Raw genomic sequence first — 19,131 nt, 5'->3', positions numbered from 1 at the left:
CTAAAAAAAAAATACTGAATGAGGTAGAAGGAGAAGATTATTCTTTGTGTAATTCATGACTCTGAGGTATGAAGTTAAGAGTTAAAGGAAACCTCCATCCTGAAAATGCTTGCCGAATGTTAAGCGACCCTGATGCTAAGTTGTTGATTGGTGCTGTATTTCTCTTATTCTTGTTGAACACAGACAGAAATTGATAGAGCAGCTCCAAAGGTGTTTAATAGAAGAAAAAAATTGTATGCAATTTGATCAGTTATTAGAAACAACTAGCTAAACAGGACTAAAGCACTGCTGCATCGCTCTCTTCAGTAGAACTGAAACAAGAGGCCACCACTATCAGTAGGTACTATACTAAAGAGAAGAGTGTTAGCTAAAGTAAAAACAAACCAACATATCAGTAAAATAAATCACATGTTATACAATGAGATTCACATTAATTAAGATTGATGTCACTAAAAAGTTTGATTTTTTCGTTTAAATCTGCCACAATACTTTGAAGAAGCCTTTGTTTTTGCCATCAGCATCTTTTTTAATCCCATATGTGTGTCGTTAAACTTTATCCCTACATACATCCAGATACCCCTAAGCCCCAGGCTCTTCACTCCTGAAGTTATTATCCTTCACAATATGCTCACTGTGGCTGTAGATTCAGCTGCTATATTCATTCTCTCCACCAAAAATGTGTTCTTATAGCTTTTTACACCCAGAAGCAACCGCTTCTCTCTCTCTCTCTCTCTCTCTCTCTCTCTCTCTCTCTCTCTCTCTCTCTCTCTCTCTCTCTCTCTCTCTCACACACACTCACACACACACACACACACACACACACACACACACACACACACACACACACACACACACACACACACACACACACACACACACATCTACTACTAACTACATCTATCAGCACTTTGGTATGGATGATGTAAGCCTAAGGCCTCAACCGAACCATTCGGCAGCATGTATCATTCTCTCCAGCTTTGTAAAACCATGCCGATGGACTCAGACATGGGAAAATGTCTTGTGTTTGTGATGAGGATGTCAATATGGGAGCCACAGCAGACCTTTGAGACATCCTGGGCATGGACATGGACTGATATCATAGCCAAGTAAAGGTAATAACAGGTTGGGTATAGATGATAAGTAATCTGACTGGATCACTGTAGGAGGAGACATAATTACAGCCATGACAGACCAGCTATTCAGACATCTTCTAAGTATGAGTTGTTTTGAATATAGTTGATCAGTAATCCTGTTCTCATCTCATCAGCTTGACAGCTTGACCCTTTAATAAATCTCTTGTAAGTCACATTTTACTTTGCATATGTATTCTCCACCTCTTGAACACTACATTTTGTAATGTTACAACCTGGAAGTAAAATAGACTTCTTTGGGATCATCTGTAAATATTTACACAAAATAGCCTGTGAAATCAACATCATTTACAAAATCTAAAACTGAAAAAAAGGCCGGAACATAGTCCTGGACATTGAATCACTTGGGGTTTAAAAAATATCCCAACCTTTGACCATTCATCAGAATGGCATTAAATCCATTGTTAATAATGTAAAGAAACACACTTGGAGAAACAAAATCATGTACAGTTGAAAAATATTTAAAATACTATACTTTTACTTAAAGTTTAGAAGTACAAGAAATGACACATAACAAATATTTCATTGTTTCAGCAAATAGTTCACTAATATTTAAACAATGACTGCTGTATTATTTTAAAGGCAGCCCTTTTGGATAACTGGAATATTTTCTTCAGCACAGTTTGGGATCACTCTGCCCCTGGGGTGTGCCATCTTTAGGTAAGATGGAATAGTACTGAGAAGCAGGAAATGATGTGGATTATTATTTAATTCCACTCTAAATGTAGATGAAGAGATAAAGACTTCTTATTCTATTTTATAAAAGTATTAACTAAAAATTGAGATCCATTAGCTACTTTTTAAGCAAGTATATGGACATTTGAAAGCGTATTTGTAGAAAAAAATTACATTAGCAAAGCTAAAGGAGAAAATGTTGGACTCCGCCTGGCAAGTCAGGAACATCTGGAGTAAGTGGAAAATTGTGTCTAAAACTGTCTAAATGCAATTTTTCACTAAAACTGTTAGTCTTCTGTTTCATTTAAGTCCTTTTGGATAAAAGTATCAGTCAAATAAATGCATGCCAATGGAAAATATAATATCAGATCATACAAACAGAATATGCATTTTGTTTGAGAATCTTTTAGAAATTGGCCAGAAATTTGATAGTGTTGGATAAAAATGTACCTTATTATGTATGATGAATAAAATGTGTCCAGTATGGATGACTGAAACTAGGCAGAAATATAAAATACAGGAAGTGGGTCTGTTTTAGACTGTAATCCACTGCTCTTACCTCTCTGTTGTTTTTAAAGGCTCTGTAGCTTCATACTTCAGCTCTTCTCTTTAGCGTCTCTTTTTCTTCCGTCTTTCCGAGTTGACTGTGCCTTGAGAAGAGCAGAGAATGGAAGAGAAATGAATGAAGAGGATTACCTAATGATGCATAGACCTCTAGAGCAAAACTTCAGCATGATGAATGCGCTCTAGAGTGACCAAGTGCTCTGATTACAGGAGAAGACAAGAGCAAATCTGCATTAAATGCTATACCATTTCTCAGTGGAATCATATACTCCTTACTTCAAGGGTTCCATTCCATTTTTGTTAGTTCATTATTTACAGTGGTGAAATAATTACGTTGGTAATAATTCTGTATATTTATTGCGGATATTAACCTTTTTTTTTAAACATTTAAAAATATAACAAATAAATTATGCCTTTGAAAAGAGAAGAAGGTACTAAAATCCATCTCATGACTGGATCTGCAATCTGGAGCAGGAATCTGTCACAAGATTGTGATGCACTTTAACAGAAACACATCGAAATGCAATTACATGCATTACGTCAGACATGTTAGCACGAGTTGGAGAGAGGACTGTGTGTGTCTACAAAGAAATGCCCATCATGTTTGGTATATTTTGTAAAGAAAGTAACATTTTTGGAGACAAAATGTATGGAGACATTTCAGACATATTGTAGTGAAGCTATAGAGCTTTCAATATTCCTAAACACAGGATAAATCCTGTAGTAATGCAGTACTCGATGGCAAGGCTGGAAAACACTTGTGCACTTTTACTTTCTTTCAGCATATTATTTGAGGTATTTTACACTTTACTTGAGTAAAACTCTTGAAAAACTCCTTATATTTTCATTTAGGCCATCTCTCATTCTGCCAGTAATTGTACTCAATATATCAGTTGACTTGATTGAATTTAGCATCCATTCTTTTCAAGTTCCATTTAGAAAAAAAAATCATCCCAATTTGTCAAGCTACTGTAAACTTCTCCTGAGCTCAGCGGACAGCTAACTTACTCACACCAAGTTAGACCAGCACTGATTCCAGTAGCAAACAGAAATTGGCTGGGCAGCAATTCAAATTCTAGCTCCTGATGGCAAAAACTGGTTATTTACATGATGGTTTACTTCTGATCAATTGAATAATTTTTTCATTTCAATTGAATGACCACGTCTCTTGCTTTTGTGGTGAAGAAAAGTAATAAATGTGTATTGCTTTTTTTGTTGTTGTTGTTGTTGTTGTTTTAACCAGACATCGGCTACTGAATGTTAGCACTGTGAAGTTAATATCATGTTGATGTTTCATCATTCCCTCATCATTCTCATCCTTCCTTCTTTCTTCCCAGGAATCTCGTGGGGCACGGTTTCCACGACAACCAGCCCGGACATGATTCCTCTTCCTGGCAGGGTTCTCTAATTCGAGCCAAGCCAATCATAACAGCTAACGGCAGAGAGCAATCCCTGAGGGCTGTGGGGCTGCACTGCGTCCTTATAAGCATCTTTGCCAAGTGCCTTGTCCTGGGAATATGTCTAATGTACTGCAATTTACTCTACACACAAACACACACATGTTGTTCCTGTCTATCACATTCTATATTTGTGCTAATTCTACCATGCTAGTTGATGATATGTTCAATGAGTAATGTTTTATTATATAACACAGACCCCAATGCTAATGCTAACACCAATCCCAGGCTATCAAACGGTTCTTTCTATCAAAAATATCACACATCACATGGGAAAAGTCTGAATTGTGCACAATGATGTACAAGTAATCCACATAAAGTGTTATTTAAAGCAAGTAAAGATTTGATTAGATGGTTACATAACTAATATGCTAATGCTAACTTCAAAGTAGAACGCAGTTAGAAAGCTATCAATAGATGCACGATGAATTATATAACACGGGTGGAGCATTGAATCCTGTTTCTCTCTCAACACCCAAGTAAAAGACCAATCACATTTGTTTTCTCACGGCTCCAAACATGCTGGAGTAGAACGTAAGCACTGTAGCGACAGATGGCAAAGCATCATGGGGTATGGTAAATTGGGAGATGGTGGATCTGTGATGAACTGGTACTCCAAAAGCCTTGCTACTATGAACAGCCACTCTTGGGAAATTAGAGAAGAAAAACTGTGTTGCTTCACCAATGTGGTTTTTGAATACTGGACTAAATTATGATTTATTCAGTTTTTTTTTATTTAGTGCCCAAATGCTTCTAATTGCTTCAAAAATTATGAATTGTAATCCATCCATATGGCAAACACTTCATTCAAAGTGCTCACACATGTAATTAAAATACCACAGTTATTTTATACTATTACAAACAATCTGTATTCAGTATCTGAATTTAGTATGTTTTGATTTAAATACTATTTTATACTATTTCACAGAATTATGAAACAAACCCTCCTTCAACTATCACATTCCCCACAATGCAACAATTACCATGAATAAAACCCCAGACAATGTGGGATAATCATCGCTGCAGAAGTTAAAGTCCAGGGGGGTGGAGCTGCATCTGATCCAACTCTACCTAACATCTAAAGGAGTTAAACCCCTAACTCCTCACTTCTAACCTGCACCAACCTGTCCAACCTACAACAACATATCAAACACATGCATCCAGCCTGAGACATACTCCAACCCTCGGACCCTGGACCTGTTTGTTCTGCACTGAGGGACATTTAGATCATGTACATGAATCACTGAGCCCAACTCTCTGAACCGGGCAGCTCGGCTCTTGTTGCTTATTGGTATTTATATCAAAGTGCTGTTAAAGTTTTGAATCAGATTATCTTAGGAGTTTTCTATAAAAGTTGTGTAGGGAATCACAGGCCTATATTAACATTGAAATATATTAGTATATTACCCAGTGCCTCCTACTGTGCTCCACTGACTGAGTCTCTGTCACTCACTCACTCGCTCACTCACTCGCTCGCTCGCTCACTCACTCACTCACTCACACACACATGCACACACAGAGGAGCTATAGATGGTGCTTGCTTCACCTCTATCTATCTATTATTAACATTCACAATAAACAATTTGTATGAAATCAATTATATTCATAATAATTCATCCATTGTTCAATGCAGTTAAGGCAACATACAGGGCAAAGATTAGATTCACTGGACAGAACTTTGACTTAACTCTGACAAATTAATGCAAAATTAAGTTAACGTGATGAGGTTGCAGGGGTAATTTAACAGTTGTAAAGCATTTCCCCTGTTCGCTGTCTGATATAGCTGCCATATGACTCTAATTAATAAAAAAAAATCTCTCCATAGTCACTTTTAACCTTCTATGTTCTTAGATGGCACACAGATCTGGATACCTGTGAGGTTAACATCCTTCATACAAAATTTCTCAGTGATTCACTCTTCAGCTTTTTTTTTCTGGGACATAAAAGCGATACAACATGACCATTCGTTTGGCCTGTACCAACATTCATTTCACACAGAGATGCTAGTAAATGGGTTAGAATATAAAAAACAGATTTGAAAACAAATCCTCCGTTAAGGCGTGACAGTGACACTGCAGGCAAGGATATGATTCAGAAGCCAAGTCTTTGGGTAACATACGAATGGTATGAACGCTTCGTTATCATGCCGGATGCACGACGCTCAGTCACGGCCAGGCTGCACATATGGAATTACGTTAAGCTAATTTCTAGCAACACTTTGTAGCACAGGCTTACTGGCAGTTACAGCACTACAGATTTCACACAGCAATTTACCAGAAGACGATAGTGGGCGTCGACTCTGAGAACAAATGCCAAGTACTGTGAACGTAGGCCTACACAGAACAACAATGATAAACCACAGGGAAGTGATCATCCCCATGCACTTAGAGAGACAGACATGAAGCCACAGTCCAGTTGTCTAACACACCACCAATACACTCTACTAATTCATTGTTCTCTTGAGCCGACGCTTCCCAAACGGCATCACTCGGCTTGTAAATTTCTCCCTGGCTCCAGCCGCTCTGACTCAGACTTGCATTAGTGACAATGTTTGGTACAGATAAGTGCAAAATCACTCATTATTTAAGCAGCAGCTCTCTGGAAAGACTGAATAATAATCATCAAAATGGGTCAGGGTCAAAATGAATCTGGAGGGCCTACAATGAAAGGGAACTGAAAAAGCTGAATGATTGAAATGAATAATTTGAAGATATTAAATACACCGCACTGACAACAGCCAAGACAGAATCAGAGTAACTTTATAGTTACATTGCTTTTTATTTCTTTGCCACAAGTTTTTTTTCTCCAAGTCATACACAATGCAATCCAAGTCTCCTCTCCAAAAGTTTGCAATCAACACAGAGCCAAAGTTGTTTTTGGAACCAGAGAAACTTCTTAATACAGTTTTATAAAGGTACGGTATAAAATAACATAAATGTGTTCGGGTTGAGAACTATAATTAATACCACAGCACTGCTGATTTTTGTATTCTGATTATGTAATACTTTTATAACAGAATTTAATGTTTCTGCAATGGTGAAGTTTCCTGTAAGGACATTTTCTCATGTTTAAAACGAGCTGTATTTTTTTATTTTCGTGCCTGACATGAGAAAATCTTCCAGAGATAACTTTTTGCTGTTTTTTAAGGGAGAGGAAAAGGGAAGCTGGTGAAGGAATGACTATTTACAGCTGCCATAATGTAAGTGATAAAATGAACTTCTGTCCAAAACATTAAATGTAACTATAAATGGATAAATATTGGTACGTTTCCTTTCATTTATTTTACTAGTTGAATAATCATGATTCTGTTAACACAGACGCATAACCACATAGTTAATGTACCTTAGTATAAATTTCGTCAAGTTACTCCAATAATGTTGAGATACAAATTTGAACAAAGGCTTTAAGCTCTGCTTTAATGTCCAGTGTCCTTCGGTGACACTGTATCAGCTCACTAGCACATGGCCACATCTGTGTTCAGGCTAGCGGACTGGGACTGGTGGATTAATTACAATAAATCATTCACATGCACACATACACACTCAATTATGACTCCCTTTTGCAGCCAAGCTTGCTTTTCATTGTTTATGAAGGGCTTTTTCAAGGTACAAACCCAGACTGTTCACATATCGGTGAAGTCAACAGTATCACCATTAGACTTTATCTGTAAATCTGTAAACGACCCCCAGACAACTATTCGTTAAGTATGCTGAAAATCAGCCGTTGTAGCTTTTTTAATTTGCCAAATTTGTGTGGGAAATTACTACCTATGGTCACTGTTTATCCACTCATGGAAGGAGTGTAACTTTCATCACCACGGGTTGGTGTTTAAAAAAAATATTGTTAAAATCTAAAATATCTGCTTCGAAAGGATTTGGACTTTGACCTCTAGAGGACTGGAGCAAGTCTCGGATTGCAAAGCTCGGATCATCCTCTTTAATCCACACTCATTAAGGATGAACTGCATGATAAAGCACTAGCAAAGTCCAGCAGCTGGAAAAAAAATCCCTACCGTGGATAAGTGGTGGCTTTGATGGCAAATTTAATAAATTGCTTCTGATCAGTGCTTATGCACATGCATTAACATGTAATGCTGATTATATTGGTGGTGTGTTCATGGGGAAAAAAAGTGTTCGAGATGTTAATTAAGGGCAGTGGGAGGCTTTTACTGAAATTAAAATCAGGAAGGGTTTAATATTTTGCAGTGGATCACAAGCACTGTCCAAATTATTTTTTGATCTCAAACCTGTTTGCTTCTTTAGTAGTGTTGGATTCAAATGATTAGTAGATATGTTTTAAGTGCAGGACAAACTCCACCCCCCACCCCCCCAAACACACACACACACACACTTGCTTGGGTATCTTGCTAGGACATAAAGTTCTAGTTACAACAATTGCATAAACTATTCCTTCAATCTAGAGCCTTGAAATTGCTTGAAATGTCATGAACGTTCTTCTTGCTCCTTTACGTTCTTCAATAAAGATGTCAGCATTCAAAGCTTCTCCCATGTCCCACAGCACGTTATTCAAGCAAACTGTTTTGCTCTGATTGCTCTGTTTACCCGCTGTGGCTCATGGCGTGACCTTCAGGTGCGCAGAGACAGGCGAGACCTTCCATATCCGCTTCTCCTCCTCAGCTGAAGCAAAAATAACTCTCACTCTCCCCACAGAGAGGACGTCTTAAATAAATTACCGCTACGCTATCCTCCAATGATGTGATCTTTGTTCCTGAGCAAATTAAAAATTTAAACCCATTTAGCAAGGTGCACAGAGTAACTTGAAACAGTGCCGTTGACAGCCATGATAATCCTCCAGAACCTTGACTTTGGTTCTTTGCTGGCGTCCTCTGAAACTGGAAGTAACAGAGAAAGAAATAGCTAATCTGTTCATGCTCATATATTTTTAAATTGATTATAATGTCTGAACTGGGGTTTGAAGAAATTGGACTGAAATGACATAAATAATAATGTTATGTAATAACATAATGAATGTTATTACATTTCAAACTATTCAATCTATTCTGTAAATAGTACATACTTTCAAAAGTTGTAATTATCTACGAGCTCTGGCAATAGAGCAAATACAGGTTTATATTAATGCACTGATTCTAGCATGTTCTTCTGTCCATAGTAACGACATACACAGGAACATGTACGGTTGACACTCCACCTAAACATGTTATAAACCATGTGTAATGGTGCTGTTTTTTATGATTAGATGTTTATATACGGACAGAGAAAACTTTGTTTTCTGTAACATCAAATTCTACATCTTATTAATTTCACAAAAGGGGTGAAAAAAGAAAGGATGATCAGAGACCAGCTGTTTATAGCTGCTATAATGTAAGTGATAACAGGAATGAATTTGTTTCTGAAGGCTATGCAAATATAGTGGTTAATTATTTTATGTACCATTCTCGACTACGATGGTGAGTAACCGAAAAACCTTATTTTTTATTTTGTGCAAAATGATTCTCCTCAGTCCAAATGTTCCAGTGCTCAATGAGTGGCAGGAGCCCTCTAAAAAATAACAAACATTTGGTTCGAATTCTAACTTATGTCACTTTTCTTTGACTCACCTTCAAAAAAAAAAAAAGAAAAGAAACTGTAAGGGTACAAAATAGACTAGACATGCAGTAAGAGGAAAAAATGTTAAGAAAACATAACAGTAACACTGCATTATATTCCACTGTTGATGATTTTGCAAAAACAATAAATACCCGTACTGTCACAGAGCAGTGTTATACAGTACACACCATCAAGGGAAGCTTTTCCTCATTTAGAAAAAAATAAATAAGTACAAATGAAACACAGACATATCAACATTAGAGTGAAACTAGAGTGCAGTGTACAAAGAGGATATGCCAAGCACATGAATATAGTCAGTTAGCCAGACAGCAAAGTGAAGTGACACTACACAAAAATGAGCGAGTCTTCTGGTACGAGTATCATTTCTGTCATACACCTGTTATGAGCGACAATAGAAGAACCTGTAATGAATTTGAGATAGTTTTCCTTGTCTGAACCAACTATTATTATGCTTTTTAGATCCTTTTTATCCTTTTCTTCTTTATGCGTCTATAACAGAAAACTAATTAGAGAAGAGTAAGAAAAATCACATTATAAAATTCATTCCCAGATAATCCGTTCTTCTCAATAAATAGTTGCCTGAATAAATGAGATTCAGCAGGAAATATATGACAAACCTTTTGTCCTCTGACCTTTGTTAATTAATCCATTATTCCAGATTCCATTATTTCTTCCCTAAAATAGCATCTAATCTGAACCTGCAGGTATGATACAGCATTACAGGGCCATGGGCAGACTCTTCCCCTTTCTGGTAATGTAAAAGCCTCTCTATGATCCATCAGCCTTGACCTTGATGGTGGCCCCGATAACTAAAAGCATGCTTGAGTGGCCGGGTTGAGATACGGCCGCTGTGTAGGGCGTCAGTTTGCGATGCTATCTCTCAGACAGTGACAGCTCGTTCTCATCATTCTCAGAAAGAAAGGCTGATACAGAGATGAATTAAGAGAAGCAGAGAGGCAGAAAAAAGAGAGACAGAGGTCCTCCTGTGGCCAGGGTGAGCAGAAGGTGCTTCTCTTCTTTAGGATTGCTGGATTAAACAAATCAAAACATGAATCCGGCTGACAGACCTGAAGGCAACCCTGATGGCCCCTTTACCTCCTTTGAGGGGATAATGAGGACCAGGAGGCTTGCAGATGTGGTTCCCACACCCTTACTTACCCCACTGATCAAAGAAAAAGGGCTAATATTGGACACGTCTGCCTCTTCAGACAGCCAATCAAGGCCATATGTAAGGGTTTTATTTATTTATTTTTTAAACGTACTTTCCGGTTACTTATGAAGAAATTGTTCTCTTCGGGAAATGTAAGAAAATAACACAAATTTATACCATTTCTGTAGAATGCTATGAATTAATTGCAACCTGCATTAAACTCAAGCCAGGAACTTAACCAACATAGCAATCAGGACAATAAGATAAAAAAAAATCACTGTGAATACAGGGCTAAACTCCAGATTGTAGGACATAAATCTGCTTCTCTCACTAGCCTAGATTCTTTTTCCCACAATTGCCAAATATTGATGGTTTAGTAAATTAGAATAGATAAATTACATTTATAAATGATGTTAGAATTAAAACACTTGGGGACATGCTGTTATATGAAAATAATTGTGTGATGCTAGGCGGCATTATTGTTTCACCTGGAAAAAAACAAACGAAAAACCAGAAATGCAAATTTTCAATCCTGGGAGACTGAGCCTAATTATCCGGGAGGGTTGGCCACTCAACGCTCAAGTTGGAAAGCCATATGCAAAAACTGTGTAGCACCACAGCAGTAAAGCAAGTTTTACAGAACCATCTGGAAGGAAAACCCATTTAACTCTAATGCCAAAGCTCCAAACTTCTCTCTCCTCTACTACTATTATTGTTTTCATTTAAGTGAAATCCTCTAAAAGAGAAGTCTTTAAAGGATTTGAAAGTGCGATTAGCCATTAGCAAATTAGCATTTCCTTCAACAAGGATCAAACCTGTAAGCATAAGAGAAACAAATGCAGTGTTTTCAGTGTGTAAACAGAATAAAAAGAGACCAAGAATGATAGGGGTGTGATCTGGATAGAGGAAAAAAAAACATGCACAGGAATTACTTCTCCATCAGTCTGAGTCAAATGCTGATGCCACAGCATAGCAAACTCTTGCATCAGTAAATCCAACTATCATAGTTCACAATATCGGTTAGATCATTTGGAGTGAAACGAAGATTTTCTCACACACTGCCTCACAATGAACCGTCATCCGAGCACATTGATTGAAATGGAGACTTGAGCGCACAATGGCTAACTTCAACTTAGCTTTTTCATTCATTCACATATTGATTAGCATGTCTTTCCTCTGCAAGGTTCTTTCAATTACTTATTACTCAAAAAAGTGGAGACAAAACCACAACACACTCACTGCTGTTTACTTTTTCATTAGCCTTTATGGAGTCATCATTAGCTTTGATAGCGCTCTCTCAGGAACGATCATCATGTGCATGAATAAACACTAACTAAAGAGCAAGCAGATTATCTGATCTCCCAAAAGCCCTCCAGTGCTGAATCGATCCTGAAAGAATTTCTCCTTGATAAAAATAAAAACATGCAGACCCAACATGGTTAGATTTTATTAATATTCCCTTTAACACTAAACTCTGTTATTCTCGTTTTTACCTATAGGACTGGAAGACTGAGTCGGTGTATCAACCTTGTGTTGTTATTTAATCATTTTATTCAAGTCTTATCATAAAAAATACTATGGCTAAAGGTGTAGTGATCAGATATATGGATAGATATGCTGTATATCTGTGTGATACTTCTGTTCATAACTCTCATAACTCATTCATATTAATCACTTGACCTAAAACCCCCCAAATAAAACAAAACACAATTTCCTGTAGTTGGTAAAATGACATTTACCCATCTTCTGGGTGAAAAAACATGATCTAACCCACCCTGAATACTATCAAGCAGAAAAAGACTGTAATGGCAACCTGAAATAGATCCTAACATCCCCACTCCAATATTCATCAGCATTAATCGATGAACCAATTTATTTAATATTTCCATCCAAATTGAATGGTATTGACCAGTTCTCAAGCTCTTGGACTACAAAATACACAAACATATTAATACATGTATTATACTTCATGCACTGCTGATGAAAAACTTTTATCAGATTCATGCGGTTTTCCTGGAAACTACACCTTTCACCTTCTTTACTCTTTCTTCTCTCACCTCTTTTGTGTGAAATGCCCGAGCCTATTTCACTGTTAAATTGCATAGAGATAAAAGAGTCATTATAAATTGTGTTTTTGTTAATGATATATAATGATTGTATCTTTAGTACATAAATATTAAATACCTCAGAAAAATCAGAAAATGCGTACTGTAGCTATAAGAAAAGCCACCAAGTCATAAACACCAGACCACATGGCTACTTTTGTAAGTGATACAAATACAAGGCTCAGTAATATACAAAGTGATGCAAGAAAGCAAAATATTGTTTCACTTCCACATCCTTAAAACAACAGTTTAAAAAAAAAAGTCTTTATTACACACCTTCATTAAGCACCATCATTATTACCATCAGTTTCCATCAAACACCAACATTGTCAATATCAAACATTCTTCTTCAAAATTTTCCATTAAACACCAACATTCTTAACATCAATCACCAACATTTTCTGTCTAACACCAACATTATCGCCATTAGACATAAATATTCTACATCAAATACCAATAGTTTCCAACAAACTTCAAACATACTGTTAAACATACATTTTCTTCATGAAACACCACAGTCTCTATCAACCCCAACAGTTCCAATTAAAAACCAACATTCTTACCATCAAACATGAATATTCTTCTTTAAATACCAACAAATTTCATCAAACACAAACATTTTCACATTCAAATGCTGACAGTGATCATAAAATACTAACATTCATCAACAAATACCAAAATTATTCAGTAATGGCACTGGAGATTCCTTGTAAATGTTAAATAAACAACTATTCACCATATCAACAATTATAAATTTCCTTTGCTAAATAACGACACTATGTATTATGCATCCTCCGTCATACTTTTCCCTATGAATAAGCCATGAATAAGCTATGAATAAATTTATTGTTGATAAGCAAAAGCATATTAGAACAAACACATTGTGCTCATCTTATGTAAATGTACATTTCATTCTCATTTATATTCTTCTATAAATAGCACTTTAAAGAAAATACAGTTAATCAAGTCTTTTTTCCTACACATATCGAGATGTGCATCACTAACCCATAAATCTCGATAGGCTCAAACCTGAAAGAGCGCAGAGTAAAAGTGCTTTCAAAGATGAGCGGAAAGGCAGCGGCCATTACCATAAGTGGAATGCAACTCATCTAAATTCAATTTCCAGCATTTTAAACGAGCAACGTGTAAAAGGAGGCATTTATGTGGATTGATCTTCTCTCTGTATATCTTGTCCAGTCGTGCTTATTTGTACTCCTCATAGTGGTAATCATTCCGACTTGGCTCCTCTCTCACCTCCTGTCAAAAATAGAAATATATGGTGCTTATCTCCACAGCATTGACATCCTGCTAAAATATATAGCAGTGCTATAGGATTCCTGCTCATCCATCATCGTATTTCCATCCTATTTGTCACTCATATGAATTCACAGATGCAATCGATAACGACTTAACAAATGCCACCACACGTGTTTGTCAATAGTTGAAACATCTATCTGTGTGATGTTAGAACACACAAGTGGATATGAAGTCAACACAAAGGAGTGAAATAAACACCCAATGTTACACTTTGAAGGTATGGAAGACTTTGGGTGACTAGGACAAATGCTGAATTAATCCAAGATGGAGTGTTATGACCAGCTCTTGCACCGCTGACACCAAGTCACTCAACACTGTTCAGATGATTTGCTTTTTTTTGGCTATATAAAAACCTCTTGGAAAATATTTACTATACAGCAAGTGATTAGTAAATCTTAAACACAAAGTAATTAAATTAGTAAGCTTAGCTTGGACCACATCCTTCATTCTTGCATAACTAAAATTGATCCCTTATTTAGCTAATTTTTATGTCGGCACTCAAATCCTGCTTTCTCTTTCCAACGAGCACAAATAAACAGGATAGTTTCCTCACTTGGTATGCATCATTAGATTAACATGGATATCGTAATCATAATAACATGCAGCATACTTCTCTATCCACATTTAGAGCCCCAGACATTGCCAATTGCACAGGTCCTGGGTCTACATTAGGATCAGTGGCCAGCTCAATATTTAGCTCAGTCTTTAAGATGTTGGACTACTGATTGGATGGTTTTAAGGTCAAATCCCATGACTGCCAAGCTACCACAGATTACCCCTTGGGCAAAGCCCTTAACCCTAAACTGCTTAGTTATAGAAATGAAATAAATATAAGTTGTCTGGATAAGGGTGGCTGTCAAATGCTGTAAATGTAAATGAGCTCTACCAGTGGGCAATCCTTGTAAGGTGCTCATAATTAGCAACATCACTACTCTGTCTGAGACTCCCAGACTATAACAGTGGGTAAGTCCAGCACCCCTGCAGAGGAACCTCTTTTCCACTGTCTGTACATATTATTCTTTGGATACGACCTACAGCTCATGGCCATGGTTGAAGACCAGGATGTAGACTCACAGGTAAAGTGAGAGCTTCCACATACCATAAACTGACACCCGACTGACCGCCAGACACCTGTGCCGTGACTGTGCCTCTGCTGAGGCTAACTCAATTTGTTTTTCAGTTTAACTTTTGCAATCCAAATATCAATGAGTCTAGCAATATGCAAATGGTTATTCTAACATATCGTAATTAGTTATTGTCTTGCTTGCACATCCTGACCAACCTTCAGTTTTGTTTTCTTATTGTTCTGAGAACTCTTGGTGTCAGCCATATCCAAAGATTATGACTTTTTTTAAATGAATTGATTAATTATCGTGAATTATCCATGACATCCAATGTTTAACATTTGAATACATATTGTGATCACAATGTATAACAATATAATCATTGGCATAATCATTTCAGCATTGGCATGATTACTTAACAGCAACTTTTGGTGTTGGTTCTGAGATAAACTTAACAATTTTACAGGATTGCATTACTGCATATCAGTGCCAGGATTTTGTGTCAGTCTTTTCTGAAAGAAGATGCAGGAACATAACTAAGTCTGCTAGCAATGTTACTGCAGAGGTATCCTCCCTAACAGAGGATAAGAGGATTAGCTATATATTATCAGCCCCAGGGGGGCATTAGCCTGTTTAAAAGGGCAGGACCTTCCGCTTTTGTTATGACACAGTAATGGAAGAGCACTGCTGCTGTGGCAGGGAGAGGCGGGGCCAAGGTCAAACACGGAGTGCATGTTGCTGTTTCTCCTCACAGAGCAGGCCTCTTGTTTTATTGACCCCTGTCAGTGGTCGATGGCATTCAGACCTCTCCAGAGCTTCATATGGACAAAGAAGCAATATGGACCATACTGAGATGGTCCTTACAGACATTTTTCTTGATTTATTTTGTAATAATTTATGTATAATGTATTGAATTTAGAGCAGGTTCAAATTCACATGCCCATGTTTTACCCTTTACCTGATTGACATTCAATTTTCTGTTTCAACACTGCTTGGTTTCGTTAGTGAATAATGCATCAAGTAAAGGCAATTACTGATTCTGTGCTTAAGAGGCCCACTATAAGGACATTGCCATGTGTTCCGCTGGGCTGGCATTGGAAGAGTTGGAAGACACTGTTTAGTCTCGGGCAATAAAATGTAGTTATTGAGACTTTACTTGAAGGCAGACTTGCTCCTGACAATCACTGTCAGTCACAGTGAGAGCGACTGAAGGGTGGAGGGCAAGGACCCCTGGCGAGACTATGCAGCTGTGCTTTGGCAGGGAAACACAGGCCATTCACAACTTTAGAAGAGCCAGGAAATTCCCCACTAGCACTCTAGCAACAGGGCATGAAGAGGGCGGCCACAAAGTCCACTCTACACAATACGAGTTAGTTAGAGAAACCTGAGTCAGCCGTCTTGCTACATTCAGCTCTGGGGGCCAAGCATGGGGAAGGGAATTTTTTTGCTTGCGCTTTCTCATCAAATAACATAACCAAAGAAAGAGAATTAGCCACAGTCAGGATACAAAGGTAAATGCAAAACAGTTTTTGAATAATAATGCGCCTGAATTCACAAGGTTGTCCTGCTCCATTTCATATACGATAAATTATTTTAACTGTAAAAACACATTAGTCATTAGGTATTTGGATTGACATTCTGATTTTTTGACCTCTGTCCTTTTAATGACCCTTCCTTCCCATACGTAAACACACATTCTCGGCTCGCACACTCCCTCACCGTCCGGCAGTCAATAATTTTGAAGGAGCACCTCCCCAGGGAAGCGACAGGCAATCTTGTGCATCTAAGAGCCCTGTGCAATGAAACAGCTTGTGATTGCATTCGACCGAGCCTTAAAAAGACGTAATACATCAAATGGGCAACAGATAAAAAGCCATCGCAGGCAAGTTAATCAGCCAAGTGCCTTTCATGGCTGCGTATCCATTTGTCTCAATATTATAAATAAGGTCTCTGACACCAACTTTTATTGAAAAAGCATAACTGTAAATAACTACATAGCTAACAATACCCTTTGAAATTGCTCCTGAGAATTCAGACTGGCTTGAAAATGTTACCATTTGTTTTTCTTCACAAAGTGTGGGGAAGCGATAACAAGACCTCAAGGCCATGAATCACTTTCTGTTAATCGGTACACTTTAATACCGACCTACAGAAACATACGTAAGCTCCTACAAATAGGGGCTATCATTAGCATAGTTCAGAAAATTAAAATACCATTTCTCCTTTGCCTTCTATTTCATGGCTGATAAAAACTGTAATAGTGGCTTCTAACAAACAGTATGACAAAACCCCTCCAATCTCCAAATCTGGCCTTTTAATCAGCTAAGAGCCACAAGAGGTTCGCAGCCATACAAAACAATGGAAAAGATCAATGAAAGTAATTTCTAATTTTACCCTCTGCTGAGGACTGACAAACAGTGAGACACACCACAAAGACTTCCCTTTAATTGGATCATATACCAAATCATGTTTGGGGCCAAGTAGTACTGTACCACGCATTTTTAACTAGTGTATAACAAACTTTGCAATAATCAAGGAACTTAATGATATGGTAATGAAAATTATTTGGATGCAGGAAAATCGTATTGCCCCAATATAATTTTGGCTAACAAATAAAATAAACTTGCCACCAAATATTTTGTGTGTAGACGTCAAGCACCAAAACATTTACAGTCAACCACCAACAATCTCCACCAAACACCAGGATTTTTTATCAGACAATTCCATTCTCCATCAAAAAACCAAGGCTCATATCCACTAACAATTGCCATCAAACAGCAGCAGTCTTACCACAAAACACTAATGTTTTATATATATTTTTATCAAACACCAACAATCACTAACAAATAGCTATAATTTTTCATAAAACAGCAACAATGTCACTATTAACCACCAGCATTCTCTATGAAGTCCCTAATGTTTGCATTTACTATAAACCTGTGTAAATGGTCTAGAACATTGAAGGACATACTGGATTGGTTTGATTGGCTGGAGAATATGTTGATCTTTCATAAAGTGCAGAAACACAGCCTTGGCCTCAGTATTCCTGACAATTTCAACCAGGCTGAGAGGAGTAGTGATGAGAAGCTGAGTGTACAAGGCCCTTTAACTGGCGCCATTGGAGGCCGCACAGAATTACACTCCACTCAATACGGACACAATATGTTGCTCAAGGATACAACCCCTCCTCCATGTTTTTGTCTTGGATAATGAGACTTGAGTGTGGAGGCTCCTCAGAATGAATCTCAACCTTTTTACTTACCATTTTTTTCCCTTTTTTTTTTTTTTTTACAGTTACAATCTGCTGTAAATATATAAAAAAAATATGGTCAGAATTGTCATGACTGAAATCTTTAATAAGAAGAATCAACAACAAAACCATGATTATAGCTTGGTAAATGAGACAATATAAGCAACCTGTAATTAACTAATTAAAAATAAAAAAAAACCCAACCCAAATATATTTTGAAAAACAAGAGTGGACAACCTATAATAAAAACTCATTACCTCAAACAGCTTCCAGAAAATGCAAGCCTGGCTCTGGAGTTGCTTTTATCCTTCCACCCTGGAAGATACTCTCCAGAGTCAGAAAGCTTTTGTTGGCCAAGACACAACCAGCAAAACACAAACCGTGTTTGACAGCTAGCTATTGGGGTGATGACCCCGTGGAGCTCAAAGGAGTGTGAAAGCAAAGTATGGAGAAGGCCAAGAGAGTAGACTTGCTGTTTCAAAAAGCACTTTCCTTCTACTCATTCTTACTCTATGAACTAGATAGATAACGTGGCAGCTGAATTATTAATTAGCTGACCACAAGGAGTCAGAATCTCTGGGAAATTATCGTAGAGAAGGTCAACCCCAGGGCCAGGTCTCAGATCAGCAGGAGCCATTCATTCTTCCTACTTTACCCACTGGCACAGATGCACACAGGAAATGAAAATGCTTTAGAACACATGCATTAGCAAAAGGAAAGCATCTTTGGCTTTATGATGAGCAGGTCATAAATGGTAGTTTTACTCTTTTGCTGCAAAATGAATCCAGTGAAGCTTCATATCATATATCA

General features: G+C 37.4%; 1 protein-coding gene across 26 annotated transcripts in view; it reads right to left on the bottom strand.

The window, feature by feature from the left end:
* ptprsa (protein tyrosine phosphatase receptor type Sa) overlaps nt 1-19,131 on the bottom strand; it is a 208,282-nt gene that overhangs the window by 170,101 nt on the left and 19,050 nt on the right. For all 26 annotated transcript variants that reach the window (XM_047805163.1, XM_047805173.1, XM_027159581.2 and 23 more), the window contains exon 2: nt 2,386-2,476. The gene's annotated coding sequence lies outside the window, so the exon portion shown is untranslated. The remainder of the gene's footprint in view (nt 1-2,385; nt 2,477-19,131) is intronic.

The sequence above is a fragment of the Tachysurus fulvidraco genome, chromosome 2 (genome assembly GCF_022655615.1).
Source record: "Tachysurus fulvidraco isolate hzauxx_2018 chromosome 2, HZAU_PFXX_2.0, whole genome shotgun sequence".
Taxonomy (NCBI): Eukaryota; Metazoa; Chordata; class Actinopteri; order Siluriformes; family Bagridae; genus Tachysurus; species Tachysurus fulvidraco.
Note: the sequence above shows the minus strand (reverse complement) of the source record. Positions and strands in the feature narration are given on the sequence as shown.